The 16021-nt window shown below is 40.1% G+C and overlaps 1 protein-coding gene across 6 annotated transcripts in view; it reads right to left on the bottom strand.

The window, feature by feature from the left end:
* Positions 1-14798, bottom strand: part of tmem198.L (transmembrane protein 198 L homeolog) — a 28291-nt gene extending 13493 nt beyond the window's left edge. The window contains exon 1 of one of the 6 annotated variants that reach the window (XM_041582518.1): positions 14293-14798. The gene's annotated coding sequence lies outside the window, so the exon portion shown is untranslated. The other 5 variants (XM_041582517.1, XM_041582521.1, XM_041582520.1 and 2 more) reach the window with 5 other exon arrangements.
* Positions 14799-16021: the final 1223 nt, after the last annotated feature.

The raw sequence follows: 16021 nt of genomic DNA, 5'->3' as shown, positions 1-16021 counted from the left end.
TGCGAGCAACAAATTGCTAAATGAGATGTGCCATTGCCCTTACTGAATCTGGCCACAATGTAATTGGATTATCTAATCCTCTGGCCGCTTGGGCCAACTATCAATTGAAAACAGGTGCCCATGTTAGACTCGTCGTCGAGTACATCCACAGTCAACTCCAGTCCTTAGGGAAGGTAGGGTTTGGAGGTCATACATAGATCAACAGGCTGCCATTTTAGTCAAGAGTGGCAGCCAATGTCTGCCCTTGATGGTCGCTTATAGGTTTCACTTCTGTAGTTTATGCCACACAGATTAATAGCTACTGCTTACCACTGAAAAAGGTTGAATTGCTCCTGTTTTCCTCAACAGTGTTGGAGTGGGATGCCAGGTGCCCATCAGAAATACCTTAGACCAGTGATCCCTGAACATTGGCTCAGGAGCAAAAAGTTGCTCACCAACCCCTTGGATGTTGCTCCCAGTGGCCTCAAAGATGGTGCTTATTTTCAAATTCCAGGCTTGGAAGCAAATTTTGGTTGCATAAAAAATCAGATGTACTGCCAAACAGAGCCTCCTGTAGGCAGCCAGTACACATATAGGATACCAAATAACCAATCATAGCACTTATTTGGCATCCCAGGGTCTTCCTTTAATGCTTGCATATCTCCCTAAAGCTGGCCATAGACGCAAAGATCTGATTTTCGAACCGTGTGTGGAGAGTCCCGACATTTTTCGTCTGGCAGAGATCGGTCATTTGGTCGATCAGACAGGTTAAAAGATTTGTCGGCTGCCGATAATATCTCTGCGTGTATTGCCAATCGTACGATTTTCAGTGGGAGACTGTCACTAGCTTTGGTTGGACATAGATATCGTACGATTGCTGTCAGGGGCAGAACATTGCTGATCTGTTCTTTATTTGATCTGACTGGTAAGACTTTGATCTGACTGGTAAGACTTTGATCTGAATGGTTAGTGGCAGGTCGGGAGATGGGAAAGTCCGATCGTACGATGATTCGTACGATCGGATCTTTGCATCTATGGCCAGCTTTACTCTTTTTCCATTTGAATGTGGCTAACAAGTAAAAATATGTCAGGGACCCCAGCCTTAGACCAAAAGCCCATTCTCCAAACTATTTTCCTCCTCTCCTCACTCAACTTTTTTTTCTATAATCTATTCTTCCACTTATTTAGCCTCTTTGTTCCCATGCAGAAATAGGAAATGACCATGAAATAGGCCAAATTGCTAAAATCAGCAGTGCCCACCGGCGCCTCAGTCCACCAGGAGTTTTCCTGATATCCCAGTGGGCCAGTCTGACACTGGACCTCACAGGAAACAACTGCTATTAGGCTGCTAGTGTCAAGACATGCAGTGTCAAAACTGTGGAAAAAAAAACGCTAAGAGAATTAACATTGAGAATTAACTTTCAAAATGAAATTGCAGTAACGTGTTATGGAGTATGATATCATTCAAAAAACCAACTGACCCAACAACGTCAGTTTGTATAGCTTGAAGAAGGGGCAGAACTTTCCATTTGGTGAGTCATATTTCAGAAAAACAATAATGCCAGGAAAGGGATCCTGATCTGAAGTGAGAACATGAAAGCAAAATATCTCACAATGTTAGGAAGAGTTAAATGAATCCACTCCACTGAGTAAATATATTGTGTAACACCCAGGAAGAGGTAAAGATGATAAATGTAATGTCAGAGGTACATTTCCTGCAAAAACAGGATGGAAGCGGAATGGAGCTGGATCAGGCACTATAACCAACACACCTGAGCTAAATCACATGCATCTAAAAGTAAATATGGTATAGGGACTTTCAGCTTCCTTAGAGCCCCCTGTTCCGTCACAATGCAACTATCTTGGTACTATGGAGGGGCTGTCCTGTGAATGTTTTGTAAATAAACTAAATGTGAACTATGAATGACATTCCTCGACCTGTTGATTAGTTAGTTAAAGGAAAACTATACCCCCAAAATGAACACTTAAGCAACAGATAGTTCATATCATATTAAGTGGCATATTAAAGAATCTCACCAAACTGGAATATATATTTAAGTAAATATTGCCCTTTTACATCTCTTGCCTTGAGCCACCATTTCGTGATGGTCTGTGTGCTGCCTCAGAGATCACCTGACCAGAAATACTACAACTCTAACTGTAACAGGAAGAAGTGTGGAAGCAAAAGACAGAACTCTGTCTGTTAATTGGCTCATGTGACCTAACATGTATAGTTTGTTGGAATGTTTGAGAGTACAGTGAATCCTACGATCTCAGGGGGCGGCCCTTATTTTTTAAAATGGCAATTTTCTATTTATGATTACCCAATGGCACATACTACTAGAAAAGTATATTATTATGAAAATGGTTTATTTACATGAAGACGGATTTTACATATGAGCTGTTTTATGCAATATCTTTTTATAGAGACCTACATTGTTTGGGGGGTATAGTTTTCCTTTAAATGGCGTTTTGGACACAGATATTTAGCAAAGCTTTTTTTGAGATCATAGTTGCCATCTACCTTTGATTAAGGGTGGGCTCCAGTTAGGTAGCGCCTATATATGTGGAAAACTGCTCCACCGATGAATCCTTCCATACTATGCAGAAAGGCTTGTGAAAGTGCAACTAATGTAGACAGACGAATACTTGTATAAACCCAGATAATAAACTTTTTGTCAAAATTCTTGTTATTGGAGTAAAAATTCTGCAAAGATGGCAGCCAATTCTCAAAAAAGATTTTTGTGGCAGAGAAGGCAGCAACATTATATAAAGTTCTAGTACACAGGGAATGATGGGCTTAGGAAAGCACTACTGGATAATTTTCCCTGTGGACACTGTAAAAGCCTGTCCATACATTAGGAAGGATAAAAAAATATGAGGATATGGTAACTGGAAGGAATGACCCATTATGCGCTTTTACCAAATTTAGCACAGGGATTGTTTATAGCCTGTTATATTGCTGTGGGTTAATAATATATATGGGAAAAACCGTGAGGAGACTGGGCAAGTATAAATAGGAGCACAAGGGACATCTACAGAAAGAACACAAGGAGCTGGGTAGTCCACTATTCTTGAGGCTGGAGGTGTCCAATGCTTACAGGGTAAACCCCCAGAAGCAGTTCCAACCATTACTAGACGTTGAGACTTGAATATATATTTGGGTATGTCCATGTCCTTTAATACATTGTACAATTTACCAACCGAACACCGCCCCCTTAGAAATGAGATGGCTTTAGAACACTTACTAAAGGGTTGTGAGACCATCTCGTTATTACGAATACTACACAAGTGTATGGATTTACCATATGCAAAGGGCTTATGGGAAACTATTTGCAACACAGAGCTCACAAGTTCCTGAATAAGTGAGAGATAATGCAAATACCTAAAGGCATCAATGTTTTTCTTGAATGAGGAAAGTCTATAGGCCCAGACCCTTTATCCTCTTTGGGTCCACAAAGGATTGACATGCCTTTATTTATATCTGCACTTTTGATTCAGGGATTGAGTGAACCAGTGCAGCTTGACAAAATTTGCCAATCCACATATGTTTAAAGAGCTTAATACAAAGATATTACAGTGACAAAAACTTATACACACACAAATACGTAACATAACCATAGAATTAAAAGAGGCAATACATTTTATGAAAGGTTCAACCAATCGGAAAGTAACATTAATTGGGAACTTGTTTAAAAGCAAGCATCTTATTGGTTGCTATAGTTTATATGGGCAAACTTAGTGCCTTTTATTACCGTACATATTGGGGTTTTGGAGGTCACTAAAACACAATAATCTGAGATCTTATCTTCTTAAATATATAAAATGGCTCAAATAGTAAAACATATGTATATTAATGATGAAAAGGTACGGGATCTATTATGCAGAGTTATTAGGACCAGGTTATTTTCGGATAAGGGTTTTTTTCCTGCGATTTGCATCATCGTAACTTAATTTTAATCATTAATTAAATGCAGCAGTATTGTTTTGCCAAAAATATGGATTTATACAGCATAGTTTCCATTAAATAAAGCACGGTTTAATTATTACAGAGAAAAAGGAAATCCTTTTTAAAATTTTCCATCAAAATAATTATTGTCCCAGTGATATATATATATATATATATATATATATATATATATATATATGTGTGTGTGTGTGTGTGTGTATATGTCCAAAGATCACATCAGTTTCTACTTAATAAGTAGAAATAAGTCATTATTTCAAACAATTACGGGTACAAGAGGGCATTCACCATATAGACTTACATGATCTGCGACACACTACTGCATCATTATTTATCATTGTGATTATTAACACAATTTTAACTAAATATATAAAGTACCAGCAAATTTTGCAGCGCTGTACAATAAATGGGTGTATATACTAAACATACAGATTACATATGTAAATACAGCTGATACAAGATATTTAACAACTTCATGGATTGGAACATTAGAAAGTCAATATGGGAGGCTCCAGAACTCCAGAGTTAGCTGTTTTGCTGTTAGCATTTGCAAGACAAATACAAAACAACTGAAGTTCCTAGATGAACATCTGCTCATAGGCTGCAGGGCAAATGGATCTTGTTCAAGATTAACTGACAGTCACAAGAGGATCAAGCTGTCTGCTCAAGAAACGTATTAAGTGGAATTCACAGACTATAAGGTACCAAAGTAGTGTCCAACATTCTATTTTATATTGATATTTCCCAGGTCTATCACATAAAAAAAAAAAATCATAAAATCCAGTAGGGTGAGGTTTTTAGCACTGGTCTTTGGTTTTTGAATTATTTGCTTTGGTTTTCTGCCTCTTTCCAGTTTGCAAAAGAGCCACTAGTAACACAAATGTGGCTGGTAGAGTGGAACCAATTTCTAAGACCCAGACCCGACGATAAACCGCAACCCACATATTTACCCACTTTAATCCGCTAACCTACCCGGACTGGCAACTGCCTTATCTGCAACCCGCCAACCACCATCAAACAGGTGCTGCAAACAGGAAGCAGTGGGTGGGGACAGAAACAAGTTTTGTAAAACTTTAAATGGAGTAAAATATAGACAATATTACATAAAATAAGAAATTTAGATGAGACCCTCAACCCGACCCGCAGACCCGCACCTAAAAATCCTCCCCTCATTACACAGGGTGCCCACTCTTTTTGCGGGTACCCGACCTGTTGCAGGACTCTTGTGGCTGGTGTCAAGGTATCAGTGGTTAGTTCCAGCCACTAAGCTAACTGGAGGACATTGCAGCAATAGTCTCATATAATCTCAAGTCATTTAATCTTAGCGTATGTTGTAGTACACTGTAGACAATGGTTTTCCAGAAAAAAATCTAGGATGTAAGAAGTTCAAGACAAATGTGCTATTGTTTCAAATATCATTGTGAAAGCTTCTATACTATGAAAACAAAGCATAAGTTTGGCAATAAACCTGTAGTTAATGTTAGACAGATACACTAGGGCTTACTATAACTTCATGGAGCCAACAGGGCTGTAGAACAACAATTAGGGTCAGTCCACACGAGCAGATTCGGGGAGATTAGTCGCCCCAGCGACAAATCGCCTCTTATTCGGGGCGACAATCTCCCCGAACTGCCTTCCTCCTGCCCTCCGCCGTTTTCCGAAGTCGTCCGAAGTTTCCTCGTAAGGGCAACTTCGGAAAACGAAGCGCCGCATGTGAATTGCCGCAGGCGATTTTCATTTTAGCTGGCAGAGTGCAGGGGGGAGGCAGTTTGCGGAGATTGTCGCCCCGAAGAACAGGCGATTTGTTGCTGGGGCGACTATAATCTCCCCGAATCTGCTCGTGTGGACTGACCCTTAGACACAACAGAAAGCCTGTTCCAGATGGACAACTAAAGCTCTTCAGACACCACTGTCTAATAGTATCTGCAAGTTGCCTCAGTAATAAAAGGGTTAGCTGGAAGGAGCAGGCTAAATCTAATTACACAGACAGTGGAAAAAATGACAACTCAATCCAGGATATACATGGAAAGCATCTTGGCTGTATTCTGCTGAGGAACATCTGGCATATGGAATATGTAACCACTGAACCAGGCAAGAAAGCATCTGCCTCATGCACTTACACACTTGTTTGTGCAGAGAGAGAGAGAGAGAGAGAGAGAGAGAGAGAGAGAAAGAGAGAGAGAGAATGCTGCACCGGAGTGCAGTCACCAGGTCGAATCTGAAGGAACTCCTTGTAAGAGTTAATAGGAACAGCTTGCATTATAGTTGACAATACCTTTCACTAAGCTGTAGCCTAAGCAAATATGTCAAGAGAACTTGTGACCATTTCCATGAACTAAAAGAAAAGCATTTATAATCTGCAACTCTGACACTTCATCCTCTTAACTGCCACAGCACACCGACCAGACTTGATTAAAGGAACAGTATACACCAAAAAACCTTTCTATCAAAAATGGGCACCACTCCCTTCCTCAGCTCCGTTGATGTGCACTGAAAAGCACAGCTTCCCCTTTGGTGCAAATACTCGGAGTGGAGGTCGGTTTAGAAAATGCCAGTTTCTGTATTTTCAGCCTGACTTCTGCTCTACATACTTGCACGCAAGTGGAAGCTGTACTTTTCAGTGCTGATCAACGGTGATGGGAAGGAAGCAGATCCACTTCTCTCAGCCGGCATAATAAATACATAGTGAGAGCAATGGAATAAACGATCCATGTGGAGAGGTATCACTGAACCCTCCAGATGTGTGCATACAAGTGAATACAGATGTGATTTCAATTGCTCTTGAACCACACTGGCAGTAATGGTAATTAATGATAGTGAAGAGTCTGGTGTCAACTTTTTTCTAAGGTCCAGAAAACAGTACCTGGCTAGTGGGCTAAAGCTATGAGCAGAGAATCCTAAAATGAAAAATGGTAGCAGAGTCTGGTACTAAGGCTAAGCCAGAAGACAACTAGTATAGGATGTTGGATGAATGCTTCTTTGCGGTCCTAGATTTATTTGCAACCATAGCTGGACGTTTCTGTAGATATGTAATATTAAAGGAAGGGTAACGGAATCCAAATTTGAGTCCAAGAATTCTAAAAACCAGACAAAATGAGGCTCCAACCATGTCTGAACAGACAGCAGAACACTTTTTCTAATCATCAAAGTGAAATTTCATATCTAGGATAAAAAACATATGTTACTGAAAGGCTGGCCCACAGTCAATTGTCTACCAACCATAACAGAGTAAAATAATAAAGTACAATTTTCGAAAGCAAAGTAAAAAAAAAAAAACTGCCTGTCTAATGAGGCCAATAGATAATATGCAATCAAATACTGCATAATGTAGGTCTTAAATTGTTTAATAGCCGTTTAATTTAATTAGTTTAGTTCGATGCATTAACTTTAGCCCTGAGAGGTCCCACACCATTTAACATTCCTGCTGTCACTGTAGTGTGTCACTGTTACTGGGAAGAAGAGCGCAGGCAGTGGCAGGCTTTGATGCATGCGTATGTGCAAGTGAAGGGTGATGTTTATTCATAACTTTGCCACGCTCACCCTACATTCTCAACAGAGAAGAGCCCAATTGTGTGCCTGACAGTCACCCTTTTCACCCCCTCCTTCCACTGGCCCCTTAGAACCCCAAGCCTTTGCTCCGCTCCTCCCACAAGCACACAGCATTGACCCGCTGGCCCCAGCTGAATGTCAGATCTGTGCAGACAAAGCCAGCAGATACATTAACTATTCACATGAAGGGCTCTTAATGGGGACAGGGATAAACCCCCTCAGTGCCAGATTTACATAGAGAACAACAGACATGGGAAGGGTACCAGGCAAATTGAAGCAAAGGGGGGTTAAATAACGGATTCTCTATCAGCAGCACCGGTTCAAATAATGCCCTGCGAAACGACTATAAGACGCATTTTTTAAAAACTTGTCGGCAAATGAAATCAACTGAGCCCACCCCCATGAATGCTGATCCCCCTGTGTGTTTTGTGACTAAGCTACACGCTATACCATCTGTTTTCTATGAACTCAAAATCAAGCTCCTAACTACAGACATGATTTAGCCTGAAATAATTCGAACACAAAGATGCTTTTACTAATCTGTGCCGGCACCCACACACCAGCATTGTGTTTGTGCTGACCTGTGAGTTGTGACATAATTCATGAAAGGTACAACAGGCCAGAAGATACTATCTCACAAAAGGGAAGACTGTCTGTGTGCTTGCTAGTAGTCCAGCTGATACTGTTATCTGCCTGTTGTGGGGTGCGCAGGTTAACCCATAAAGGCAAGAGGAAACTTCAATCGATTTTGGGAAACTGAAGCAACACATGGGTTTTACCACAAGTGATTCACATTATTGCCAGTGGGAAAGCTTTTACAAGAGAGTAGTTGCCCGCAGAACAAAGATACTGTATATCACTGGCGAGTAATCTCCTGGTGTGCCATTGCCCTAAGGATTAAATGGTTCTGCATGCCCCTTATTTCTTGATATATTACAGTCTCAGACCTGAAAGCATGATGTTCAAAAGAGAACCGATTGCCACTGCTCACTGGAACAAACACCACTCACACAAAGTGATATATTACATTTTTAGTTTATGATGTGTATTAATACAGCAAGCTCAGTTTTACCATTATTGACGATTTATAGTTAAAGTAATTGAGGTGTTCAGCAACAATTTAAACACACACACATTTTTTTAAAGCATTCTAGGCTCATTATTTTTAACTTTTTGTTCTGCAAAATGAGACAACTGGAGTGCGGTACACAATACTGTATTAAAGAAACAGCTCAGTATAAAAATAAAAACTATATAAATATATATAGGCTGTGCAAAATGAAAAACGTTTCTAATATATTTAATAGGTTAAAAATGTAATGTATAAACATAATAGCCAGAACTCAAGTTCCTGCTTTAAAGCTCTCTAACTCTGAGTTAGTCAGCGACTTGAAGGGGGCCCACATGGGACATAACTGTTCAATAAGTTTGCAACTGATCCTCAGCATGCAGCTCAGATTCAAAAGCAAACAGTTATGACCCATGCTCCCCCCCCCCCCAAGTCACTGATTGGTTACTGCCTGGTAACAAATAAGAGAGTCACAAAACAGGAAGTAGGGCCTTTATAGATGACATTTTTAGTTAATTAAAGGGGAACTATCACAAAATAAAAAAAATAATATAAGCTTTGTCATCCTGAAACAAGAAACTTTCTAAATACAATCAATTAAATAGTAAGAACAGTTTCTGAAATAATCAAGTTTATCTTCACTATTCCTCTCTCAACATCTGTTTCTCTTCATTCAGTCGGGTGTCAGATATTCATTGACAATTAGATGCAATATATGTTATGGGGGGGGCTCACTCTATTAAAATCACCAGACATCATGTCTCTCTTCATGCAGGATTTGTGCAAAAGGCAGTTATTTTGTTAGATTTTGTTTGTACTGGAATCAATTATTTGTGTGAGCTCTAATACATCTGGTAGGAAAGGAAGCGACCCCACCCCATAAGATATATTGGATCTAACTGTCAATGAATATCTGACACCCAACTCCTGCATGAAGACAGAATGAAGAGAAACAGAAGCTGAGAGAGGAATAGTGAAGATAAACTTGATTATTTCAGAAATTACAGATAGAGAATTTTTAATTGATTGTATTTAGAAAGTTTCTTATTTCGGTATGAGGAAGCTTATATTAAATTTCCATTTTCATGATGGTTCCCCATTAACTATATTGGAGATATTTTCTATGTTACACAGCCTATTTACCCACTTTTTATTTTTATACTGAACAATTCATTTACATGACATTCAGTATTTGGGAATAGCCCTAAGAACTATATAATGAATTCTCTCATTTTTAATCCCCCTATTTATTGTGAACTACCACTCCCAGTATACTCTGCTACTGTTTCAGCCTTCCTATGAAGAGTGGTCAGCTGTAGTCTGTAACAGTTGGAGGGCAGAGAGTAATAGAGAAAGGGGCATTAACATGTGACCATTTTAAAACACACACTAAGCTGCAAAAGAATGCTGCTCTATAGGGTGTATGTGTGTGTATGTGGTGTGTGTGTATGTTATGATTAATCTAAATACTACTACTTTACACAAACAATTTAGTTTAGTTAGTTTTGTTTGTTTTTTTAAAACATTTGCTTGTTTCCCTACAAAGATATTTATACTCATATGATTTGCAGAAATAGAAAACTTTCTAGGTACACACCGTGTTGCTATTTTAAGTGCACAATTTATATGTATACAGCAGTTAGTCGGGGGGGGGGGGTACATGTAATTTCCAACATGGTACCACCACTGAGAAGCAACGGTAAACAAAACAACAACATATACAACAACCTACCGCATGTCACAAAGGCCAAGTAATCTGAGACAACCCACCCCCTGCATCTTCACACCTACAATACCTCCAACAACAAACAGGACGGAGGAGGTGCAGCAGCCAAGAACAGCCTAATAATATAGCTTGTCCTTACTGGGCATGCAGGTTATCAGAATCAGTACTGAGAGACATAACAAAGTAGGATTATCAAGGCAGTGTGGTACAGATTTGGGCAGTCAGAATATGACAGAGGTAATATAGAAAAATGGCAATCTTGTATGTAGCAGTAAACAGTGTACTTGATCAGTCTACCACAGTGATCCCCAACCAGTAGCTCGTGAACAACATGTTGCTCTCCAACCCCTTGGGTGTTGCTCTTAGTGGTCTCAAAGCAGGTGTTTATTTTTGAATTCCTAGCTTTAGAGGCAAGTTTTGGTTGCATAAAAACCAGGTGTACTGCCTCCTGTAGGCTTCCAGTCCCCATAGGGGCTACTAAGTGCACAATCACAGCATTTATTTGCACCACCAGGAACATTTTGCATGCTTGTGTTGCTCCCCAACATCCGAATGTTGCTCACAGGTAAAAAAGGTTGGGGACTCCTGGTCTAACATCTCTATATCAGAATACATGGTTTATATCTGTTGTAGACTACTTATAAAAACAGGTGGCATGTGTGCCTTTTTAGTAAGTCCTAGGGTTACGTAGCTGTGGCTGCTGGGAGTTAAGGACTGCAAAACACTGCACAATAGTTCACACCTGTGAATCCCCTGTACTCAGGATGACCAGGTCTCTCAGACACACAGTTGTAATTGTGAAGTGCACCTTCCCTTGGAGGCTCACACAGAATACCTAGGATTGTGATATGTAGGGATGCACCGAATCAGTATCCTAATTTGCGTATGGTCAGGAGGGAAAGAACATGACTTTTTGTCACAAAACAAAGAAGTAAAAAATCTTTTCCCACCCCTAATTTGCATATGTAAATTACGATTCGGTTCCGTATTCGGCCGAATCTTTTCGAAAGATTCGGGGGTTCGGCCTTACCCAAAATAGTGAATTCAGTGCATTCCTAGTGGTATGACTGTTGCGCACGTATTGGGACTGCAGTCCTAGCCCTGTGGAGTGCAAGGGGGAGATGGGCAGAACTGGCTTATGGAGGAAAGAGTATTAAGAGGAATCCCTTTCACATGCCAAGCCTCCACACCAGCTGCTGTCATTCCCACGCTGACATGGAGATCGGAAGAAGCCAAAGAGCATGTTTGGCTCCAAAGGGAAATTCTGCATCCAACAAATTACCAGTCTGATATGGGAAGAGAATTTCTGTGCCAGGTGGAAAGATTCCCAAGATGATGAAGAGATGCCTTTAGACTCAGCTCTGCTCCTGTCCAGTCAGTGACAGACTTCCTTAATCAACATGCAACTTCAGTAATACGGATGCTAAGGGCAAGATTATTTTCTATGGATTCAGCTGTAAATTTATTTGCCCATTTGTAATGTCCATAGCATGACAAAACTGCAGCCACTTTGAGTCTAAAAGTAACTGCTCTTTATCTCCAAACAATATTCCCTAGTGATTCAGTGCTTATAATTAATTTCATAAAAGTATTTCTGCAGTGTTGCTTTAAGAAATACAGCCCCAAGGTGTCTATCAAGTGGGTATGCAGGAAAATTGTAAAGCGTCACTTATTGTTGCAGTCCTAAAAGCCAATAATTAGTATTGTTCAAAGTTATATTTGCACAAAAAGTTGCATTTTCAGAGGAAAGAGTAGCTGATGACCCTATTCAGACAGCTGCTTACTGGTTCAGAATAACTGTAAAACATTATTATGTATGACACAAATAGCACAAGCAGTGCCAAAACCACCTCTCCCAGAATGATCAGTATGACAACGTAGAGGAATTCGGGGGTTTGGAGTTTAGCAACAGCTGAATGCTCATGACTTATCCCTGAACACCAGAAATGTATAAAGACTAGAGAACATCTTGGATTGGTTTCTCAAGCAATAAGCAAATAAAAAATCTCTATTCGAGGAGTACAGTATATAGAACCTTCTAACCAGAGCTTCCAGGCAGAGCCTGCACACCATTATTCCCAGCCTATTTGCCTGAGCTGCCCAAGTTTCCCCCACACTATGAAAAGCTGCGCACTACAGTCTCATGCTGAAAACTCACACCTATACACCGCCAGCATGACATAAATAATGCAGTGTCAAGTAACAGACAGCGAGGTGGGGAAGCATTGTGGTTAAACTGGAAAACTGTAGCTAAGGAACATCTTGCTCTGATACAAAACAAATATCTATCTATATATATATATATATATATATATATACATATATATATATATATATATATATATATATACACACACACACACATACATATTTCTAGCAGGCACAAATGTCATGCACTTGCTGAACTTCAGACATTTCACATCTATTTGATGATTTTAACAATGAAAAGAGGTTGCCATTGCATATACAGGTATGGGACGTTATCCACAATGATCGGGACCTGTGGTTTTCCAGATAAGGGGCCTTTCTGTAATTGGATCTCCATACCCAAGTCTACTAAAAAATAATTTAAACATTAAATGAACCCAATAGGATTGTTTTTCTTCCAATAAGGATTTATTATATCTTAGTTCAGATCAAGTACAGGGTACAGTTCCATTACAACAGAGAAAAAGGAAATCATCTTTAAAAATGTGAAATATTTGATTATAATGGAGTCTATGGGAGACTCCAAATTCCGTAATTCGGAGTTTTCTGGATAACGGGTTTCCAGATTATGGATCCTATACCTGTATTATGATCTCCCAAAAGTAATTCCCTATTGTGTAGCCTTACTGTTGGACCCCAGACATAGCTTAAAAAAAAAAAAAAGCAGGTACAGTAAAAGAATGTACTTCCCTAGGAGGACTGTATATCAGCTTGAGTTACTAAAAAGGGGGCATACATCAGTGTATGTCCAACAGAGATGATAAAACAATGGGCTTCACTATAAAATTGTTGGGTGTCCCTCAAGCTGTTATACTAGGAATGACCAGTGTGGGATGCTATGGGGGGTTTAAACAGCATGTATAGGAGTAAAATGCAATATTTATGTATATACCACAGTAGAAGAATGTATATGCCAGAGGGTAAATAAAACAATACTGATTACCCAACTAATGGATAAAGCCACTCCCATGACCCAACATCCTTTCCAAATCATTGTATTTTTAGGGTTACAACAGCCAAAAATACAAACCCAGCAGCCTACAGAGTATTGTAAGAAGTTAGGTTGCTGTACACCCCCATAGGGACTAACAAACAGCAAGTAAACTTCTGGTGATCCTTAAGCAGTTGGGTTTTTTGGGCTGCTGTTGCGTGGTGCTGGCCCTTCTGCATTCAATTTAATACTTTAACTTTAAAATGTACTTTAACACATTTACTCCTTGGTTTATAAATACTCACTGGCAGGAAGGAAGTGAAAAGATGACCCCATAAAAGCAAATTGAGTAAAGCGGCCGTTAGAGTTCCAAACCTCTTCCCAACGGCAGTGCCGGGAAGTCAGCAGCAGCTGGAGGGCCACTATGCTTCAGCAACACATTCCCAAATGGAATTCAGAGGGCACTTACCATTTACGTCTACGTTCAGTCCCAATGCACCAGCAACATTTGTAGCAAATAAGTCACTTTCCTGACCCTCCCTGGCTATGCCTCATGCCCTTCAGCACCCACAAAAGCTCTTGGCATCGCCCTAAGGGAGCAGTGATGTACCAACCAATCACTGATCCGATTCTGAACCAATCATTTTTAAGATTTATCAGAAACTGTAGTTTGTGTACCCGCTATTCCCCTGGCAATAAGGCCATTGGGGTACTGCTTCAGTGTTTGGATATATATCATAAGACAAGGGGTACACAAAAAGTCTGCAGCTTTTACTTAAAGGAATAACTAGAAACAGAAGGAAAGATTTGGTCTTTGCAGAATGACCCCTGTCCATAGATTACCGAGCATTCCCATCAAATACCTGCAACGAACTATTCCTACAAATTGGTCCCCTTTAAGTTCCTTTACCAGGTCACAGCAGGATCAGGATGGAAGGTCTCCTAGCAGTAAACTGTCACTTCCTCCAGCAGCCAGGGAACCAGGAGAGGGCAGAGGGGGTGGGGATCGGCCAGCGGCGGTCGGGGAAAGTTTTCAGTGCAGCAGACTTTTCCTGGGAAGCTGTGGGGAGTTGCAGTCCAACGTACAAATCAGTGCAATGCCAGGGGGCGTCTGTGTGGGCACATCACTAATCCTCCAACCCATTCCAGCAGCAGCAGCAGCCCACGTATCCCAGCCACAAGCAGCAGCCGCGCATCCAACTTCTCCACTACTTGGCATCCGATTCAAACTCACCAACACCTCGCCTGCTCTTCCCACAACAGCTGAAATGTGACGTCACCCGAGCTGGACCGAAGCACTCTGGCTGTGAAGGGGCATCCATTCCCTCTTGTATAAAGAATAACTCTTTAAAAGTTACACGTATTTAAGCGGACACCGATAAAAATGCGATTAAGAATTTGCGTGGTGAATTTAAAATAAATAAGGTACTTCTAAAGAAAAGAATGATTTAAATAGACGCTGGATAAATGCGCACACCCCTAAGAATGATAGTGGTTTAGGCTAGAAGTCTATACTATAGTGGCTGTGGGAGAAGAGAGTTCGGCATCCTGTAGGAATATATATCAGTGTGTTACTCTTATAGTTCATCCTCTTCCTTTTTTCCCAGTGAAAATTTTCAAAATCGATTGAAATTGAAATAAAGTGAGAAAACTTACCCAATCAAATGTCATTTTACCAGTGAAGTGTTTTTTTTTTTTATTGAATAGTGTGACAGACTTCTGGAAAGCTTTCAACAACTTTTGCCATGATTTATTCTACCCAAGTGGTGTTGGCAGGCGGCTTTTAGGAAAAAACTGAGGTAAATTTGAAAATAGCAGCAAAATGTATATTTTCGGAAAAAGAAACCAACAAGGTCAACAAACCTGTTGTTTCTATTGGGAACAGTAACGTCAAAAAATAAAAGTGTTTTTAAGTAATGAAAATATAATGCAGTGTTGCCCTGCACTGGTAAACTGGTGTGTTTGCTTCAGAAACACTACTATTGTTTATATAAATAAGCTGCTGTGTAGCAATGGGGGCAGCCATTCAAAGGAGAAAAGACTCAGGTTACACAACAGATAGCAGATAAGCTCTGTCTGTCTAATGGTGTTATCTGTGATCCACTATTTAACCTGTACCATATAGCCATTTTTCAATTTCCGCCATTGCTCCACAACAGCTTCTTTATATGAACTATAGTAGTGTTTCTGAAGCAAACACTTCAGTTTTACCAGTGCAGGGCAACACTACATGATATTTTCATTACTTTAAAACACTTTCATTTTTTGGTGTTACTGTTCCTTTAAGCAAAATTCGGTAAAAGATACCTGGTGATTGGTTGCTTAAAAAATTCCTTAAACTGGAGCAAACTTTGCACCTGATATTATATTTCTCTGTGGCCTTGTACTGACACTGGAGGAGGGGACTGTGACATAGCAGGTATAGTAGGGACAGATGGTGCCTATGAAATAACAGTGGATAATAGTCTCTGGGGAGGGACTGTGGCTGTGGGATAGCAGGTATAGCAGAGACAGATGGTGCCTATAGTGGCATTAGGGATAATAGTCTCTGGGATGGGACTGTGGAATATCAGGTATAGTAGGGAGAGATGG

The sequence above is a fragment of the Xenopus laevis genome, chromosome 2L, assembly GCF_017654675.1.
Source record: "Xenopus laevis strain J_2021 chromosome 2L, Xenopus_laevis_v10.1, whole genome shotgun sequence".
In the NCBI taxonomy this organism is placed as follows: domain Eukaryota; kingdom Metazoa; phylum Chordata; class Amphibia; order Anura; family Pipidae; genus Xenopus; species Xenopus laevis.
Note: the sequence above shows the minus strand (reverse complement) of the source record. Positions and strands in the feature narration are given on the sequence as shown.